Source organism: Procambarus clarkii, chromosome 86, assembly GCF_040958095.1.
Source record: "Procambarus clarkii isolate CNS0578487 chromosome 86, FALCON_Pclarkii_2.0, whole genome shotgun sequence".
In the NCBI taxonomy this organism is placed as follows: domain Eukaryota; kingdom Metazoa; phylum Arthropoda; class Malacostraca; order Decapoda; family Cambaridae; genus Procambarus; species Procambarus clarkii.
This window is the reverse complement of record NC_091235.1, coordinates 20,736,428-20,758,790: the sequence shown is the minus strand read 5'-3', so window position 1 is coordinate 20,758,790 and position 22,363 is coordinate 20,736,428. Positions and strand designations below refer to the sequence as shown.

General features: G+C 44.9%; 1 long non-coding RNA gene across 1 annotated transcript in view; it reads right to left on the bottom strand.

Moving 5' to 3' along the window:
* Positions 1 to 1,093: 1,093 nt before the first annotated feature.
* The window catches only part of LOC123768135 (uncharacterized), a 130,584-nt gene continuing 109,314 nt past the window's right edge, over positions 1,094 to 22,363 (bottom strand). Inside the window, exon 3 of the long non-coding RNA XR_011225588.1 lies at positions 1,094 to 1,246. This is a non-coding gene — a long non-coding RNA (uncharacterized lncRNA). The remainder of the gene's footprint in view (positions 1,247 to 22,363) is intronic.

The following is a 22,363-nucleotide window of genomic DNA, read 5'->3' as shown; positions in this document are numbered from 1 at the left end:
TTACGTCATCTGCTGCTACTCCTTCTCCGAGTTATCCCTGGGAGTGGTTTGTAGAGCGAAGGTTAGCTAGCTACGAAGCGCATATGTTATCAAGCACATACGCTACCAAACACATACGCTACCAAACACATATGCTACCAAGCACATATGCTACCAAGCACATATGCTACCAAACACATACGCTACCAAGCACATACGCTACCAAGCACATATGCTACCAAGAACGTATGCTACCAAGCACATATGCTACCAAGAACGTATGCTACCAAGCACATATGCTACCAAGCACATATGCTATCAAGCACGTATGCTACCAAGCACATATGCTACCAAGAACGTATGCTACCAAACACATATGCTACCAAGAACGTATGCTACCAAGCACATATGCTACCAAGAACGTATGCTACCAAACACATATGCTACCAAGCACATATGCTACCAAGCACATATGCAACCAAGAACGTATGCTACCAAACACATATGCTACCAAGCACATATGCTATCAAGCACGTATGCTACCAAGCACATATGCTACCAAGCACATATGCTATCAAGCACGTATGCTACCAAGCACATATGCTACCAAGCACATATGCAACCAAGAACGTATGCTACCAAACACATATGCTACCAAGCACATATGCAACCAAGCACATATGCAACCAAGCACATATGCTACCAAGAACGTATGCTACCAAGCACATATGCTACCAAGAACGTATGCTACCAAGCACATATGCTACCAAGAACGTATGCTACCAAGCACATATGCTACCAAACACATACGCTACCAAACACATATGCTATCTATCATCACGTCAGCAAGGCGGACAATCCCGCATGCTATCATAAATTTATGAGTTTGTATGTACCATTTCTTAATCGTTATCTTAACCTGTACCTCTTCATCATCTTCACATTCCAAAACCCTCCACCCGTTCAAAATATAAGGAAGGCCTCGCTTTTCACAGGTTCGATCCCACATACACACGTAAAAAGACGTACTTAAAATGGTTACTTACGTGTTAAGTTCGTATTACTTTTGGAATAAAATCTATTTATCTATTAAGTAGGTATTACTTTTCAAGAAGGATGTATTTACCTGTTAGCTTTGGATTTATTTTTTCAAAACAGTCTATCTATCTTGTAAGTGTCTATTAGGACAATAATAATTGCATCTTACCTGGATTCTCTCTCTCTCTCTTTCTCGGGCTCACCATAGCCCGTGCTACTTGGGACTCACCTGTAAAGAAAGGAAAAGTAATATTAAATGATTTTAATGATAAATATCAATTCTTCCTCCCTGTTAGTATATTGGATAATTTAGTTTTTTTTAAGCGATTAGGAGACACTTGGTGAGTTAAGTAGTTAAGGTGCCAATTGAAGTTGTTTAAGTGTTGTCAAAAGCTGCATTAATATGAGTGTGTACTCACCTAGTTGTACTCACCTAGTTGTGTTTGCGGGGGTTGAGCTCTGGCTCTTTGGTCCCGCCTCTCATCAGTCAATCAACTGGTGTACAGATTCCTGAGCCTACTGGGCTCTTATCATATCTACATTTGAAACTGTGTATGGAGTCAGCCCCAATCGTGTGTGTGTGTGTGTGTGTGTGTGTGTGTGTGTGTGTGTGTGTGTGTGTGTGTGTGTGTGTGTGTGTGTGTGTGTGTGTACACTCACCTAGTTGTGCTTGCGGAGGGTGAGCTTCGGCTCTTTGGTCCCGCCTCTCAACCGTCAATTTAGGGTGTGTGCGCGCGTGCGTACGTGCGTGTGTGCGTATCATAGTAATAATGACACCAGCTTTCACGTTCAGAATTCAGAAGTGTCAATCAAAACAGAGCTATCCTTGAAGTACACCACCGGTACTGAGCAGGTGTGGGCTAAGTGCAACATCGGTACTGAGCAGGTGTGGACTGAGTACAACATCGGTAGTGAGCAGGTGTGGACTGAGTACAACACCGGTAGTGAGCAGGTGTGGACTGAGTACACCACCGGTAGTGAGCAGGTGTGGACTGAGTACAACACCGGTAGTGAGCAGGTGTGGACTGAGTACACCACCGGTAGTGAGCAGGTGTGGACTGAGTACACCACCGGTAGTGAGCAGGTGTGGACTGAGTACAACACCGGTAGTGAGCAGGTGTGGGCTAAATACAACACCAATAGTGAGCAGGTGTGGACTGAGAACAACACCGGTAGTGAGCAGGTGTGGACGCTTACTCCAAACCTACCACCCCCTCGGGACACCTGAAGAAAGCCTGTCCACCCGTCCTCCTTCTCTCCTTATAAAGTGCCCTAATCCTAACCTACCAGAGGACCCAAAACAGAAAACGGGAACAGTGTGTGCGTCAATTTCGCGAGCCGCTGCCATTTTCTAAACGGCAATTTTTGCCCGTAGATTGAGTATACGTCAAAATGCGACGTGTGATGCGACGACGGACCTTTGACAAGCCCCCGGCTTCCTGTCCTCGTCGAGGCCACTAGTGTTAGTGGCCCTCCCTCAGGTAAATTCAGGTAAGTCGCAGGTTTCAAAACCCTCTTTTTAATATAAGGGTGATTAGCTACATCTCTTTCATCGTTCAGTAGAGAATTTTATAGACATATTCCACGGATAACTGATCAACCAGGCTGTGATTCCTTAGCCGAGTGCATGCAGCGGGGCTCCAACAGCCTGGTTAATCAGACTGTCAACCAATAATCCCAATTAGAAACCGGGGGGGGGGAACAATTCTGGGAAACTCCTCCAGATAATTCCGAGGTAAAATACGTTTACAGCGACGCCCTTTACATAGCACAAATCCACAAGGGCCGTGACGAGGATTCGAACCTGCGTCCGAGAGCATCCCAGACGCTGCCTTAATCGACTGAGCTACGACATGGTAAAAGAATTGCAACCGGAAATTCTACTGAATTTACTTGGATCCTGCAGCCTCTCCGAGACACAAACCAGGATTTTAAGCAATTCCCCCCCCCCCCATGCACTCGAGCTATGTCAATATCTTTACATAGCATCGCGAGCGACAGTTCCCACTCCACCTGTTACTACTGCAGATTATCTTGAGGTTATCTGGAGATGATTTCGGGGCTTTAGTGTCCCCGCTGCCCGGTCCTCGACCAGACCTCCACCCCCAGGAAGCAGCTCGTGACAGCTGACTAACTCCCATGTACCTATTTACTACTAGGTAACAGAGGCATCAGGGTGAAAGAAACTCTGCCCATTGTTTCTCGCCGGCGCCCGGGATCGAACCCGGGACCACAGGATCACGCGTCCAGTGTTCTGTCCACTCAGCCGCCGGCTCCCTGCTAACAAAGTGCCTCCAGATTATACCACATTTAAAGAAGAGAGATCAAAGACAGCCTCTGAAGATGCTGGGGTACCCGGTAACTTGAGTGCGTCCTCAAGTGCTGCATATATAGGGACTTACTGACGAGCCAAGTCCGTCCTGAGTTCATCGAGCTGTTGAGAAAGGTCCTGACTGGCGGTCAACACCACTCGCTAATTGACTTAGCGCATCATTAAGCAGATAATCAATTCGAGTGGAGTGTTGTTTGTCAATGGGACTAATTAATTGTTGTTTTTACATTCTCTCCCAAACATGGTGAGTATACCCGTCCCAGCGCTGAATGTCTATCAGTCCCAACGGTGAATGTCTATCAGTCCCAGCGCTGAATGTCTATCAGTCCCAGCGCTGAATGTCTATCAGTCCCAGCGCTGAATGTCTATCAGTCCCAGCGCTGAATGTCTATCAGTCCCAGCGGTGAATGTCTATCAGTCCCAGCGCTGAATGTCTATCAGTCCCAGCGCTGAATGTCTATCAGTCCCAGCGGTGAATGTCTATCAGTCTCAGCGCTGAATGTCTATCAGTCCCAGCGCTGAATGTCTATCAGTCCCAGCGGTGAATGTCTATGAGTCCCAGCGCTGAATGTCTATCAGTCCCAGCGCTGAGTGACTACCCCCTCTCCGTCTCAGCGCTGAGCAGCACACTAGACACACACACACACACACACACACACACACACACACACACACACACACACACACACACACATCCCAGTCTAATTATAAATACCATTTCGTCTATTAGATTTCATGATTCTATACAAGTGTTCGTATGTCTCAAGACAAATTACATTTTTAGAAGAGTACGATATGGAGAGGCCTACACGAGGTTCACAAAATTAGGGTTGTAAGTGAAGTTTAATTCATTTATTATGCACCCTATACCCATCTTGTGGGCGGTTGTGGAAAGGGTTAAAAGCTCATTTATTGATTTATGATTTAAGTGAGAGTTACGAGTGAGAGTTACGAGTGAGTTACGACTAAGAGTTACGAGCTCACCAACACCACTACCAGTGTTGGTGAATTGTATTTGTTACGAATAGCTTCTAATTATAATTTTAACTTTAAGTTATATCTTGTCCCAGGGCAAGATAATCAAGGGACCCGGGTTCGAGCCCCATCCCGGGCAGGACAAGAACAGTTGGGGACATTTCCTTCCACCCCTGATGCACCTTTGCACCTACCCATAAACAGGTACCCGGGATTTGGGCAACTTTGCTGAGTTTGCATCTTGGGTAAGGAGAGTGACTGACCTAGGGTAGGCTAGGGTAGGGTGGGGTGGGGAGGGGTTGACCTCGATAGGCCTAAGCACAAGCTTCCTGTCCTCCCCCCCCCCCCGACAAAGGGAGTCAACCATCAGATCAGCGTGACCATCAGATCAGTGTGACCATCAGATCAGTGTGAATTCTGCAAAGGACGCAGCGATCCAGTGCTCAGTAACATTTTGTCCAGGCACAAGTCTGTTTACATATGGTATTTCCATCATGGTATTAAACGCATCCATGGATGATGCTGAGGTCCCAGCGTGTGGATAATTTATTCCTCAAGCTCTGGAGTGTAATGTGGAGCCTCGGTTGTGATTTCTTTGAGCCAGGGGAGGGGGGAAGCTAAGTGCACCTAGTAGTCAGTAGGCACCTGGGAAGGAGATAGGCGGCTGCTGAGAGATCTCGGTAAATGTACCAGACTTCCTGTCACGCGACAGTGGGAAACCAGGACTCCTCAAGAGGCAATAACGTGTGCTGGAAGACTGTATCTCTGCTTGCAGTGTGTGTGTACTCTCCATGCTTCACGTGCTTGTGGTCAAGTTTCTCCTCACCACATCCTGGCTCACTACAGCACCCTCCTCACTCCACTCACTCCTTACTCCACTCACTCCTCACTCCACTCTCTGTCCACTCACTTCTCACTCCACTGCTCTATATGGCGCCCAAGTGGTTACTGAACACTATATTTTAGCTCGTTTAAAATTAAATTCATTCCGGGAGTTAAAGTAATCAGTTGTAACGTGACTGTGTAGGCTTCGAGAGTTGTTCTACAGCTTTTGCTGATAGTTGCGTGGTCTTTCCGGCTATTTGTCTTCGTATCCTGAAAGCACACACACACACACACAGCCATCACAGTCAGGCTGATCCGGTAAATTTAGCAGAAACTTGTCCAGAATGAGGAGTCGTGGAGCTCTGATGTTCTCTAATTGTTTTTATGGCACTCGGACTTTTCACTGGATATATTTTGCACTTCCTACCATGTCTCTCACTCCAGTATGTTGTCATTTTAGTGTGAAGTTTGGAAGGTGTTCTTGCAGTATATTCCATGTGTATGTTGTGCTGTATCTCACGCCTCTCCGTCCCAAGGAGTAGAGTTTAGGTGCTTCCCGCCAAACACACACCGAAACTACGACGTTGGTACAACGTTCGAACAACTTTTAACACCTCCTAACCAGTTATAACAACCAATATAGCAAGTTGTAACAACGTTCTAATACGTCATAAACACGTTAAGCCAAGATGTAACAACTTTATTACAAGTTGTAACAAGCGGAAAATAGAGACAGTTTCAGATTGTGTTTCCAGGGTTGCAGTTGGCTCAGTTGTCTAAATGCTTCAAAGGTGTTATGTTTGCAGTAAAGGAACTCTGCACGCTTTCCTCCTCTTTCAAGCGTAGGTTAGACATATATATGAGTGGGATTGGGTGGATATAAATAGGAGCTGTCTCGTATGGGCCAATAGGCCTTCTGCAGTTACTTTCATTCTTATGTTTTCTTAAAAAAATCCACAACACATTAACAAACTACAACCTGGACAAACCTCTCCTAGGCCTAATATAAGCAGTCCCAGGCCTAATGTATTGCTTTGTAATGTATATATATATATATATATATATATATATATATGTGTGTGTGTGTGTGTGTGTGTGTGTGTGTGTGTGTGTGTGTGTGTGTGTGTGTGTGTGTGTGTGTGTGAATGAAAGCTGCATGAACGCGCAAGCCATATATCACTAAGATATATATATATATATATATATATATATATATATATATATATATACCAGTACATGTTGATATGTTCTCAGGAGCTACAGTCGAATTGTGTATAAATATACTCCACACATGCTATATGTGTAAGTATTTTTCAAGGATAAGCTATATGTATTTACCCTTTTGTGGTTGCGGGGGTTGAACTCTGCTCATTAGGTCCGCCTCTCAACTGTTAATCAATGATCATTTTTTTTCCACAAACACACATACACACACCAAAAAGCAACCCGTAGCAGCTGTCTAACTCCCAGGTATCTATTTACTGCTAGGTAACAGGACAACAGGAAGGGGGTGAAAGAAACTCTGCCCATTTATTTTCCCCCATCGCCGGGATCGAGCCCCAGTCCCTATAGGATTACGAGTCCTGAGTGCTGTCTACTCAGCCACCAATCGCCCTGTGATATGTATGTGTATGTGTGTTTATGTGTGTGTGCATATGTGTGTGCAGGTGAGGACCAGAGAGTGGGCAGAGTGGGTGTGGGCAGAGTGGGTGTGGGCAGAGTGGGCGTGGGCAGAGGGTGGGGTGCTGGCAGGCGGCATCCTGGGTCAGCAAGTGTTTAACGACTTGACTCTTCCTTCGGGACTCGCAGCGACGTTGAGAAATGTGACCTTCAGCCCAGGTGTGGTAATGAGCTCACCTGGCTATTAGCTCTCTCACCCTGCCTACCCCTCTCTCCTCCTTGTCCTATCTCCACCCTCTTAGTAGTCTTGCTAACTTAAAAACTGAACATTTCAAGCGAAGTATGTTGAGATGTAATTATAAGATTGGTTGGTAATGGATTAGACAATTTATATCATGTAAGGAAGTCCTCTACATCTGTCTTATACACTGTTGGTGCCTGTTTCTCCCTCATGCTAAAAAGAATTTATATGATGGATGCATGAATAATATTAGCAACGAGTTATTATTTAATATATACAACCTTTCTATACTATATTATTCAATTTTTCTTCTCTGGACTGATATGTCCCCTTGTACCCTACTCATGGCCGTGGTAAAAATAGTAATATTCTAATATATGGTAATATATGCATGTTGCATAAAATTTTTATCTTATTTTTAAGTATTATATCATTTAATGTTTCACTCCCGTCTCCCATCCACAGGGACTAGAACTCAGATTTTTTTTGTAAATTTTTTGAAGTATTTTAGTCTTGGCCGACTTCTGTAAAGCGACGCACATAATTCTTATTATGGCATATACACATTACCACTCGTCTCTCTCATTATAATCTAAATTATCATTGAACAAATCCACAAGGGCTGTGACGAGGATTCGAACCTACGTTCGAGATCATCCCAGACGCTGCCTTAATTGACTGAGCTACGACATGGTCACAATCCCCCTTGTGGATTTGTTCATTGATGCATCATGCTATTGTGATTTCTGTGTGTAAATTATCATTATTATTATTATTATTATTAATTAGGCAATACGTTGGGTGTGATTAGTGGCTGTATGCAAAATATAAACTGTAATCATACCCTATGTAATATTTGTATCTATAAAATAAAATGTGTGTGCCTGTCCAAACTTGTTGGCCAGATGTTTGGGATTACCCTCAGCCAACTCAACTTTGCATGTTGATTGCTGTAGAAAAGGTGCCCAACATGGGCGGGACGGGGCCAGTCATACTGATCCTGTAAAAAAGGGGGATTGTATTCTCCTGCAACCTCCCCAAGATATCTGTGGAAGGAGGCAGGACAAGTTCTTAGTACTCCTGACCATCTTGCGAGATGGGGGATTTATTAGCATTAACTCTAGATACACACTATGTAACCTTTCATATAATCTAGGACTGCTGCACAAATTCAGGTGTATGTTAATAATAATATTATACAAGTATTCGGGTTTGGTGCAAAAAATGCTGAAACTTTTAGATGCTTGGGTTGACCCCAGGCACTGCAGGGGTGCCCGGTTCGCACTCAGAAAGTTGCACATTGGCACCTTTTAATGGGTGCAATGGAGCCTTAATGGGTGCAATGGGGCCAACCCCAATCAGCCTATAACAATCACTACCCGCCACCAATCTGGTTTCCATCCTTGGACAGACATTTCCACTTGGATTTCCTTTTATATAGATTATAAAATACCAATAATACATTATTATTTTAATAATATTAGTATTTCTCGATCACCAACACAATCATGACCTGTATTGTGGTCAGGATTGTTGACGGCCTCAGAAGAGCCTCCTGCCCAACCACTTGGGCTGGACGGAAGGGTCTCGCTTCTTACAGGTCGGCGTTCTATCCCCCGACCGACCAAGTGGTTGGGCACCCCTCCCCCCCTTCAGAGGAGCCTCCACACCTGCTGGCATAGACTCTTGAGATGAAAGTATCTGATACACTGAGACATGATATTGGCGGAGTCGGTCCTGCGAGGGTGAGTCCGAGTGTGTGTGTGGAAAGACCTAAGTGAGGGGTGACCACAAGGTTAAGTGAGGGGGGGGGGAGAGGACCTTAGTACTCACCTAGTTGTATTCACCTAGTTGTACTCACATAGATGTGCATGCGGCGGTTGAGCTTTGGTTCTTTGGTCCCGCCTCTCAACTGTCAATCAACTGGTATACATATTCTTGAGCCTACTGGGTTCTATCGTATCTACATTTGAATCTCGGTATGGTTTCAAATGTAGTGAAGGACACCCTGTGTTTTTACTTTTTTTTTGGGGGGGGGGGGAGGGGAAAGTGAAGCTTAACGTTTAGAAATGTGGAATATAGTGTGAGGTCTATGATAGCAGGCGTACTGTCCGCCTTGCTGACACGATCCTTGTGTGTATGGTAGCTAAGCTTGCTCCCTTGTGTCAGGGACCTGTGTGTGTGTGTGTGTGTGTTTGTGAGGCTTGTTTTATGTATTTTGTTTTCAACAAAATACAGGTGTCTATAGATGAATATTGTGTACCATTCACCCACACCTACACCCAGCTGCTTATTTACAATGTTTTGATGCATTTGAAAGTTGTTTGTGGTTTCTAATGCCATCTTGAGGCATTAGAAACTGGTGGACACTAGTTTCTAATGGACAAGGACAGTTTCAGTTTCTAATGAAACAGGACAAACACCTTGTTGGTGAGCAAGGTGGTTGTCCTGGGTGCCAGTTATTTGAGTGACACCCTTTGAGTACTCACCTAATCACCTAATTCACCTAATTGTGCTTGCGGGGGTTGAGCTCTAGCTCTTTGGTCCCGCCTGAGTGATGTCTTCCCTATGTTAAGGAGGGGGACAGGTCAGCTGCTTATATGTTGAAAAGTGCGGGCGATAGGCAGCTTCCCTGTGGTACTCCACTTTTCAATTTGATTGTGAGGGTGATGACAATGGTGACGGGGAGCAGAGTGAAGGTGATGACAAGGGTGAGGGTGAAGGGGGGAGGGGGGGTTAGTGAGGGTGATTGTGAGTGTGGGGGAGGGGGGGGGGTAAGCCCAGAGGGTCCTGCACCCACTGGTTGCTTGCAAGAGTCACCTTGCACTAATGCCCAGCCGGCCAGCCCACCCACACTCCTACCTCCTGGTGGGAGTCAGCAGTCTCACTCTCCCACCCACACCCACAGTCCTTCCCGTACGTGGAGTCACCCGTCTCACTCTCCCACAGTCCTTTCCGTACGTGGAGTCACCCGTCGCACTCTCCCACCCATTCCCACAGTCCTTCCCGTACGTGGGAGTAACTAGCATAATAATACCACATAATATATACAAAACCACATACACATGTTGGGTTGATACAAGTTCAAGTAGGTGATTGGGTCGATACGACTGATTAAACTAGCACTGTGCTGTCATCAGTAGTGGGAGGGAACGGGTCAAAATATTAAAAACATTTCATAAGTCAAAATATTCCCCCTTTACTTTTTGAAATGAAGAGATATGTTCCAGCAGTGGAAGATCCCAGGAAAAGGAATTTTACCTAAATTGTGATTCGCCCTTTTGTCTTCATGAGAGAAACAAATTGCATGATATCAGCTCATGTTGGATATCATCGTTAGTCTAGGCCTAAGCGCCTCGGAACTTTTAAATCAAGCTGAACTGAATTTGTTCATTTATTATACAACCCATGCTGTGGGTGGTGGTGGACCCCATACCCATCCTGTGGTTGGTGGTGGACCCCATACCCATCCTGTGGGTGGTGGTGGACCCCATACCCATCCTGTGGTTGGTGGTGGATCCCATACCCATCCTGTGGTTGGTGGTGGACCCCATACCCATCCTGTGGGTGGTGGTGGACCCCATACCCATCCTGTGGGTGGTGGTGGACCCCATACCCATCCTGTGGTTGGTGGTGGACCCCATACTCATGCTGTGGGTGGTGGTGGACCCCATACCCATCCTGTGGGTGGTGGTGGACCCCATACCCATCCTGTGGGTGGTGGTGGACCCCATACCCATCCTGTGGGTGGTGGTGGACCCCATACTCATCCTGTGGGTGGTGGTGGACCCCATACCCATCCTGTGGGTGGTGGTGGACCCCATACCCATCCTGTGGGTGGTGGTGGACCCCATACTCATGCTGTGGGTGGTGGTGGACCCCATACCCATCCTGTGGGTGGTGGTGAACCCCATACTCATGCTGTGGGTGGTGGTGGACCCCATACCCATCCTGTGGGTGGTGGTGGACCCCATACTCATGCTGTGGGTGGTGGTGGACCCCATACCCATCCTGTGGTTGGTGGTGGACCCCATACCCATCCTGTGGGTGGTGGTGGACCCCATACCCATCCTGTGGGTGGTGGTGGACCCCATACTCATGCTGTGGGTGGTGGTGGACCCCATACCCATCCTGTGGGTGGTGGTGGACCCCATACCCATCCTGTGGGTGGTGGTGAACCCCATAACCATGCTGTGGGTGGTGGTGGACCCCATACCCATCCTGTGGGTGGTGGTGGACCCCATACTCATGCTGTGGGTGGTGGTGGACCCCATACCCATCCTGTGGGTGGTGGTGGACCCCATACTCATCCTGTGGGTGGTGGTTGACCCCATACCCATCCTATGGGTGGTGGTGGACCTCATACCCATCCTGAGGGTGGTGGTGGACCCCATACCCATCCTGTGGGTGGTGGTGGACCCCATACTCATCCTGTGGGTGGTGGTTGACCCCATACCCATCCTGTGGGTGGTGGTGGACCTCATACTCATACTGTGGGTGGGGGTGGACCCCATACCCATCCTATGGGTGGTGGTGGACCTCATACCCATCCTGTGGGTGGTGGTGGACCCCATACTCATCCTGTGGGTGGTGGTTGACCCCATACCCATCCTGTGGGTGGTGGTGGACCCCATACCCATCCTATGGGTGGTGGTGGACCTCATACCCATCCTGAGGGTGGTGGTGGACCCCATACCCATCCTGTGGGTGGTGGTGGACCCCATACTCATCCTGTGGGTGGTGGTTGACCCCATACCCATCCTGTGGGTGGTGGTGGACCCCATACTCATCCTGTGGGTGGTGGTTGACCCCATACTCATCCTGTGGGTGGTGGTGGACCCCAAATTGCCTCAAAATTATTTTCAATATATACATTTATATATACATAAAGCTCCTTTAGGAACTTAAGTGCACATTCACCGCAGGCGCTCAGGGGGTCTCTGAGCCTATTGGCACGTGAATCTTGTTGTTGTTGTTGTTTAAGATTCGCAACCTGGAACAAAAAGTTCCAAGTAGCACGGGCTATGGTGAGCCCGTAGTGGACTTATTGACGTGAAAGAAATCACACTAACCTGTCTCTCACACACACACATATATATATATATATATATATATATATATATATATATATATATATATATATATATATATATATATATATATATATATATATATATATATGTCGTACCTAGTAGCCAGAACGCACTTCTCAGCCTACTATGCAAGGCCCGATTTGCCTAATAAGCCAAGTTTTCATGAATTAATTGTTTTTCGACTACCTAACCTACCTAACCTAACCTAACCTAACTTTTTCGGCTACCTAACCAAACCTAACCTATAAAGATAGGTTAGGTTAGGTTAGGTAGGGTTGGTTAGGTTCGGTCATATATCTACGTTAATTTTAACTCCAATAAAAAAAAATTGACCTCATACATAATGAAATGGTTAGGTTTATCATTTCATAAGAAAAAAAATTGAAAAAATATATTAATTCAGGAAAACTTGGCTTAGTAGGCAAATCGGGCCTTGCATAGTAGGCTAAAAAGTGAGTTCTGGCTACTAGGTACGACATATATATATATATATATATATATATATATATATATATATATATATATATATATATATATATATATATATATATATATATATATATATCATATTCGTGTGATTGACCAGTGGAACATAATGTGACTTGTTATAATATGTGACATATATGTCACATATTTGTGACATATTCCAGCAAAAGCCTGTCCAGCGAGCTTAACAACGCCTAAATATTAATATGTAGTCACTTCAGTTCCTGACGCGTTGTCTTCCTCTGCGTTGTTACATAATAACATCTCCAAAGATGTTATCTTCTAGATTTCACATCCGAACACCGGTTAACAGATATTCAGCTATCCGGCAAATTTACTAAGAAAGTATCCGTAATATACAGTCGTAAGTATATCGTTTAACGTGGTAAGAACACCAAGTAGAACTCTGTTGCGAAACATAACATGGAATTATGGAACATTAACTGAAGATGAACAGAATCTGGAAACAATTTCATTACAAATTGGCGAGACTATGAGAGAGAGAGAGAGAGAGAGAGAGAGAGAGAGAGAGAGAGAGAGAGAGAGAGAGAGAGAGAGAGAGAGAGAGAGAGAGAGAGAGAGAGAGAGACAGAGAGAGAGAGAGAGAGAGAGAGAGAGAGAGAGAGAGAGAGAGAGAGAGAGAGAGAGAGAGAGAGAGAGAGAGAGAGAGAGAGAGAGAGAGAGACAGAGAGAGAGAGAGACAGAGAGAGAGAGAGACAGAGAGAGAGAGAGAGAGAGAGAGAGAGAGAGAGAGAGAGAGAGAGAGAGAGAGAGAGAGAGAGAGAGAGAGAGAGAGAGAGAGAGCAACAACCTTTAGTTCAACACTATCTTACAGCATAGATCAGAAGAAAGACAATAACATAGACATCAAAGGTGAGTTCCCTGTGGCGGAGAGACCACATCTAGCTATACCGATTCCTGCTGGGTTCGAACCCTGAGGTAGAATGGGGAGGGAATCGACTAGGAATCGATCTATTAGTGTGTACCCATTGGCAATTGCCAGCTGAATGGAGGGTTAAGTGCCGAGGATAACTATTTGGGGCCAATAAGAGATTACACGAACTATGAGAAAAGGAAGCTTTAAGCCTACTAACATGAGTTAGAAGACATATTTAGATAGATAGATAGATATCAAGTTCGATATCAATGGGAAAATCAACTGGAGATCTGAGGTGACTCGAAAGCGCTACTGGAAGAATTCCAGCCAATAGCAAGTCAGGGTGGTGCAGTGGTTAGCGTCAATGGATGGGATTCTTTGGGTCACGGGTTCGCATCACCTCAGAACTCCAGTTGATTTTCTCAATAATAATAATAATAATAATAATAATAATAATAATAATAATAAAAAGAGATAATTGAGCAGGAAAGTCAACACAAAATAAGGAACAGCTCCATGGCAGGTACTGCAACACTCCCCAACAGGAAGAAAACCCGCTGGGTTGTTCAGTATTTAAGAAAAGTGAGTGCACGCGCGCGCACCGCCGCACACAACACTGCTGCCACCAGGTGTGTGACACAGCAGCATGCACCGCAGACAGCTACCCCCCCTCCCCCCCCACACACATATACATACACACCGTGCAGCACACCAAGTTCCGCAGACACAGCACCTCACCACGTCCCGCAGACACAGCACCTCACCACGTCCCGCAGACAAGACAGCCACGTTCCGCAGACAAGACAGCCACGTCCCGCAGACAAGACAGCCACGTCCCGCAGACAAGAGGACGCAGCAACACGGGACATGGGTCCAGGGTATCCGTCAGGGTATGGTAACGTGTAAGCTGAGCTCTGGATACGGCTCTTCCCATGACATCTTGCGTGACGCACTCGATGACGTAGCCCACTGCGCCACCCATCCTATACCACATGTGTGGGGGGGGGGGGACTCTGGCGTCTGCTACTTCTGCTCCTGTTAGTGCTTCTGCTGCTGCTACTGCTGCTGCAGATCATGATGTTTTTGCTGTTGCTGCTACTGATGTTGGTCCTGCTTTTTCTGCTGCTACTGATGTTGTTTCTGCTTCTGCATGGATATTATCACCATCACCAGCATCATTATCAACAAGGCCGCCACCCCCATCACCATCATTGTCAACGAGGCCATCACCATCACAAGTCTCCATCTCCACCACAACTATTCACAATCAGTGCTACACCCCCTCCCCCCCCCCTCACAACCATAACTCCCAAGCGTGTATAATGAGCAGGTTCTCACCGCAGCTGGCCTCGCCCTGAGCACCGTCAGTCACCCTCACCACCACCATCACCATCACACACAAGTCAAAACACCATCACCATCACTATCACCACGAGCTGGAAAAGACGCAACAGCCGCTTGCAACACGGAAAAGGTAGGATATTTTTCCCTCCTTTGGCGAACCAGAAGTTAAATAATGTTGTTAAAGATTGGCTACCTGGGAAGAAAAAAGTTCCAAGTAGCACGGGCTATGGTGAGCCCGTAAAGAAGTTTTAAATGTTTCGATAGAGACTATGTGTTAAAACAGGAGGCTCGCTGTTCTCATTTGTCATCAAATAATGAGTTTTTAGACGTTATTTTCAATTATATAACTGCAGTTGACTGTGGGTGGAGGGAGGGGGGGAGGGAGGGGAGGAGGGAGGGGGGGAGGGAGAGGGGGGGATGGAGGGATGGAGTTGAGAGTGAGGGAGGAATGAGGGCGGTGGATAGACGAAGGGAAATGAGGAATGGAAGATTGAAACGTGGAGGGAAGAGCTAGGAATGGAAAGACGAAGGGTGGAGGGTTGAGGGGGGGGGGGGGGAAGGGGTGAGGGGGGTGAGGGGTGAGAGAAGGGCGTGTCAGACTGACAGTTCCAGTCATCATAACATCACAGATATCGTTCGCTAACAATACTATCGTCTCCTCCTTGTTTACAATTCACGAGGAGTAGAACGCGTCTTCGGAAATGGTGTATCTAATCTTGAGGTTATCTTGAGATGATTTCGGGGCTTTAGTGTCCCCGCGGCCCGGTCCTCGACCAGGCCTCCACCCACCCAGGAAGCAACCCGTGACAGCTGACTAACTCCCAGGTACATATTTACTGCTAGGTAACAGGGGGCATATCAGTGTGAATTTTTTTTTACCTATTGTTTCTCGCCGGCGCCCGGGATCGAACCCGGGACCACAGGATCACGCGTCTAGTTTTATGTCCGCTCAGCCACCGGCTGAGTTAGATAAATTAGATGTAAATTAGATTTTTCTGTGTAACTTTTCGTTTTAAGTACATCCACATCTCAATTTCCACACTTCCAAGTCTGCTAATTCCCCAATTTATTTGTAAATTGTAAATTGTAAATTATTATGGAAATTATGTTTTTAGACTTACCTGGTTGATACCTGATTGATACCTGGTTGATACCTGCTTGATACCTGGTTGATACCTGGTTGATACCTGGTTGATGGGGTTCTGGGAGTTGTTCTACTCCCCAAGCCCGGCCCGAGGCCAGGCTTGACTTGTGAGAGCTTGGTCCACCAGGCTGTTGCTTGGAGCGGCCCGCAGGCCCACATATACCTGGTTGATGGGCTTCTGGGAGTTCCTCTACTCAAGCCCGGCCCGAGGCCAGGCTTGACTTGTGAGAGTTTGGTCCAACAGGCTGTTGCTTGGAGCGGCCCGCAGGCCCACATACCCACCACAGTCTGATGAAACATGAGCTATGGTTGCTTCTTCCAGTGATACAACTGTTGCAGGTAGTTCCTTCAACCCGTTCTCGCACTTTCGTACAGTCAATATTGGCTTATTAAATAAGTGCATATGTGACATACTAATTTATTGTTAATATTTTAGTTTACCTTGAATAGTTTCATAGAAAACACCCACCTTACCTAACCTTCTTAGTATGTTAAGATAAGCATCTTATTGCTTCGTAATTACAATTATTACTTAACCTATACCTATAATAGGTTAACCTATACCTATAATAGGTTAATTAATAATTGTAATTAAGAAGCAATAAGATGCTTATCTTAACATACTAAGAAGGTTAGGTAAGGTCGGTGTTTTCTATGAAGCTTTTCAAGGTAAACTAAAATATTCACAATAAATTAGTATGTCACATATGCACTTATTTAATAAGTCAATATTGACTGTACGAAAGTGCGAGAACGGGTTGGTTCCTTAACTGCTGGAGGTTATTACAGCTAAACAGGTAGTGGTTGGGCAAACAGCCATGTGATCAACCACAAAATGTTCACTTATTTGGCTTCTTGTGTTATCAACAAGAAGCATGTTATTCATCAACAAAGAACATTCATAATCAACATGTTCATTACAATCTCCCAAGCATCTTCAAGATGATGATTTGGTGCAGTTGACTGACTGGGATGATGATATCTACATGTATCTCTACGTGATGATATCTACTGTTTACGTAATCATACAACCACAACCAGTCAACAACCACCATCCATAACAACCACCACCACACCAGCAGACACTTTAGGGAACACTTTACAACTGGGGTTGTGAAGCTTCCCTTGAAACCCCTGATGAAGAACAACCTTGCCAAAGAACAACCCCTGCTGAAGAACAATCCCTGTCAAAGAACAACCCTGCCAAAGAACAACCCCTACCAAAGAACAACCCCTCCCAAAGAACAACCCCTCCCAAAGAACAACCCCTCCCAAAGAACAACCCCTCCCAAAGAACAACCCCTCCCAAAGAACAACCCCTACCGAAGAACAACCCCTGCTAAAGAACAGCGTTCCTTCACATGATACCAAAATTCAGGCCACATTCTACCCCCCAGACTTCACACAACATCAAACCCCACAAATACTCTACCTGAAGTACAAGTAGAGTCCCTAACATGACTCTACACCTCCAAAAGTTTACATAGAAGTTTACCCCAAGTCTCTCAGAGCAACGCGGGCCCACCCGAACACCTCAGGGGTATGTGTGGCTGGCTTAGGTTTACCTAAACGGTTTAGAACGTGGCGGAAAATTACGTTCGTGTGCTTAGGCAGATTTAACGAGGTTGGATTCCAGGCTGACGTCTCCCTCACAAAACAAGAAAATGAATAAATCCAAATAAAGGAGACAATGTGGATACGAGGAGAGAATAAGTTATAGCGAAGGAGCTTAAGAAACATGGAGCAGACAGCAAGATGAGGAGGGAGATGGAGCAGACAGGGAGATTAGGGAGACAGAGCAGACAGGAAGATAAGAACCAAGATGGAGCAGACAGGAAGATAAGAACCAAGATGGAGCAGACAGGAAGATAAGAAGCAAGATGGAGCAGACAGGAAGATAAGAAGCAAGAAGGAGCAGACAGGAAGATAAGAAGCAAGCTAGAACAGACAGGAAGCAGAGCATCAGCTAATCTTAAGACAAAAGACAGACGCACCCGTCATCTTCCCATCTGCGATCACATTCACCAAACACTATCGTCCGCACACTTACGACATCTGCACCTCTTATCTCCAAAATTGCTGCTTAATCGGTATTTATTGAACAGTTTACGAGCTCCAAAGCACTATACGAACTCGTACTCAACCAGATGTTATCGTGAATACGGACGACCGAGTAGAGCTCCGGTGCTCAAACGATTTACGACTTCAGCCAAGGGAGGTGTACAGCTCGTAAGTGAGCTCGTAAATGCTTTGTAAATCTGGCCCTTGGCTTCTACATCCACTTCTTTCTCATCATTCATTCCCATTTGCAATTAGGGTTAATAAAAGACACACACACACACAAACATATATATATATATATATATATATATATATATATATATATATATATATATATATATATATATATATATATACATATATATATATATATATATATACATATATATATATATATATATATATATATATATATACATATATATATATATATATATATATATGTCGTACCTAGTAGCCAGAACTCACTTCTCAGCCTACTATTCAAGGCCCGATTTGCCTAATAAGCCAAGTTTTCCTGAATTAATATATTTACTATAATTTTTTTCTTATGAAATGATAAAGCAACCCTTTTCTCTATGTATGAGGTCAATTTTTTTTATTGGAGTTAAAATTAACGTAGATATATGACCGAACCTAACCAACCCTACCTAACCTAACCTAACCTATATTTATAGGTAAGGTTAGGTTAGGTAGCCAAAAAAAGCTAGGTTAGGTTAGGTTAGGTAGGTTAGGTAGACGAAAAAACATTAATTCATGAAAACTTGGCTTATTAGGCAAATCGGGCCTTGAATAGTAGGCTGAAAAGTGCGTTCTGGCTATTAGGTACGACATATATATATATATATATATACATATATATATATATATATATATATATATATATATATATATACATATATATATATATATATATATATATATATATATATATATATATATATATATACATATACATATATATATATATATATATATATATATATATATATATATATATATATATCATATCATTAGGTACTGATATCTCTCTCCTCGTACAGTCTAGTGTGATTTGATATGTCTAATGAAGTAGTTAGGTCATTTGCATCACATAGAAGCAAATGGGGTCATTTGTCCCATTTGGGTCAAGTGGGTAATTTCACACTGGGGTCATTTGCTTCATAATTTACATAGAAACTTGTTAGAGAGGTCACTGCAGCACCTCGTCGAGAAGTCACTAGATTACTCAACATCCCAGATTTACTTTTGACTACGAATTTGTATTGATTCAAAATAATCCGTATAAGTTTGTGAAGAGTTCCTTCGAAGTAATCTTCAAATTGTTCATAAAATTACTATTGCCGAAATAAACAAATATAGCTGCGATAACCAACAGATTTTAAGAAAACAGAAAATTGACGAAAATATATTTTGTTCACACCAAAGTCGAAATGATACAATTGAACAATCACGTGGGTGCAACTTGAAGTCAGAAAGCTTTATTGCAACACAGACAATCATCCAACCTAACCTAACCTAACCAACACTAGAAAGTTGAACATAACTCCTTCACCACGAAGTTTAAATCCCCAGAAACTCATCCACCAAACTCACTCATTTTGACCTAAACAATAATGAGTAACATAACACAAAGCAAATCAGGAGGATTATTATATAAGAAACAAAACAATTCACAGTCCATAATTACTGAGTATAAGATGAGGCGTACAAGACACAAATTGTAAATTGATCACATCTGTAATTACTGTACAACACAATAATCTTCCCCCCACCAACACCCAGAGGTTAACACTGACGAGAACATTTCATGACCAGTACACGACAGGAACGTGTTCTCAACGCTTAATAAAATAAATAAATAAAACTGCTGACTGACAAGTGTCTATCGAAGACCATCAGAGGAATGAAAAATGTTAGCGGGCAAAACCTTAACCATATTACTTAATGTTACCTGATTACACGCGATTACAGACACTTGCAAATGTTGCATTAAAGAAAAATCCACAAGGTACTTTTATCAACCAATCTACTGAACTTCAGCAAATGGTAAGAATAATTAGTGTTAAAATAGTACAACATTCAGAGGGTCATCTACTGAGATGCTTACCACAATAGCGTGGGTGATAACTTCTCGAACTGTACCCCCTTTCCAACCAAACCATGGGTACTCACTATAAGGAGTACCTAACTGGCTTCCAACTGAGACTTGAAACCTTCCCTGAAGCACCATCATGGTATCTGGGCATAATCCATTCTTTCATCTATGTCATGTGTGTCATATAATGTCACAATTAATGTGAGCAACCATGGCTTGGTGGGTAGGACAATGGTCTCGCACTTTTGAGACCCCCAGTTCGAATCTTTGATGATCCAAGTGACTGAAAGGTTATTTAATTTTAAAGATCTTATTAACATGGTTTTCAATTACACGTCGTGATTAGCATATATGGACTCATTGCATTACATTATCAATATTAATGGTGAAAGTTAGGTGGAAGACTAGGGGTTTACCACCAGGGGTGACCACCAGGGGTGACCACCAGGGGTGACCACCAGGGGTGACCACCAGGGGTTTACCACCAGGGGGTTACCACGAGGGGTCATCACCTGGGGTCACCACCAGGGGTCACCGCCAGAAGTGAGATTCCATAAGCTTCTACACGACGGTGACCACAACGATGAAGACCGCCCCCTATTTAGACCGCCCCCTATTTAGACCGCCCCTATTTAGACCGCCCCTATTTAGACCGCCCCCTATTTAGACCGCCCCGTATTTAGACCGCCCCTATTTAGACCGCCCCTATTTAGACCGCCCCATATTTAGACCGCCCCTATTTAGACCGCCCCCTATTTAGACCGCCCCTATTTATACCGCCCCCTATTTAGGCCGCCCCCTATTTAGACCGCCCCCTATTTAGACCGCCCCTATTTAGACCGCCCCCTATTTAGACCGCCCCCTATTTAGACTGCCCCCTATTTAGACCACCCCCTATTTAGACCGCCCCATATTTAGACCGCCCCCTATTTAGACCGCCCCATATTTAGACCGCCCCCTATTTAGACCGCCCCTATTTAGACCGCCCCTATTTAGACCGCCCCCTATTTAGACCGCCCCGTATTTAGACCGCCCCTATTTAGACCGCCCCTATTTAGACCGCCCCATATTTAGACCGCCCCTATTTAGACCGCCCCCTATTTAGACCGCCCCTATTTATACCGCCCCCTATTTAGGCCGCCCCCTATTTAGACCGCCCCCTATTTAGACCGCCCCTATTTAGACCGCCCCCTATTTAGACCGCCCCCTATTTAGACTGCCCCCTATTTAGACCACCCCCTATTTAGACCGCCCCATATTTAGACCGCCCCCTATTTAGACCGCCCCATATTTAGACCGCCCCCTATTTAGACCGCCCCCTATTTAGACCACCCCCTATTTAGACCGCCCCATATTTAGACCGCCCCCTATTTAGACCGCCCCCTATTTAGACCGCCCCATATTTAGACCACCCCCTACTTAGACCGCCCCCTATTTAGACCGCCCCCTATTTAGACCGCCCCCTATTTAGACCGCCCCATATTTAGACCACCCCCTATTTAGACCGCCCCCTATTTAGACCGCCCCCTATTTAGACCGCCCCCTATTTAGACCACCCCCTATTTAGACCGCCCCATATTTAGACCGCCCCCTATTTAGACCACCCCCTATTTAGACCGCCCCCTATTTAGACCGCCCCCTATTTAGACCGCCCCCTATTTAGACCGCCCCCTATTTAGACCGCCCCTCTCCAAGGACAAACGCGAAGGTCTAGGGGAAAAAAACAATATATAAATGATCTTACTGCCTGATATTGCTGCTTTTTGACTCCTTCTTAACCTTCTTGGTCTCTCTGGACACATTTCTTCACTCTAGAACCAAATACAACCTACCATGGCCTGTGGGGCCTGACGGCTGAGAGGACAGCGCTCGGGATTCGTAGTCCAGAGGTTTCGGGTTCTATCCCTGGTGGAGGCGGAAACTAATGGGCAGAGTTTCTTTCATTCTGATGCCCCCTGTTCCACTAGCAGTAAATAGGTACCTGGGAGTTAAGACTAAGCTATGGGCTGCTTCCTGGGGATGTTTAACAAAAAGGAGGCTTGGTCGAGGACCGGGCCGCGAGGACGCTTAGCCCTGTGATCATCTCAAGATAACCTTGAGTATTGAACTCAAGTATGCATCAGGAAGCTGAGAAACGCACTAAAAATTTCCCCTCGAAAATGAATCACACTGAAGCAATTATTAATAGATCCAAAATATCTGGAATTTCATTAACGACAGAAAATGGATTTAAAAAATGGCAAAATCTTT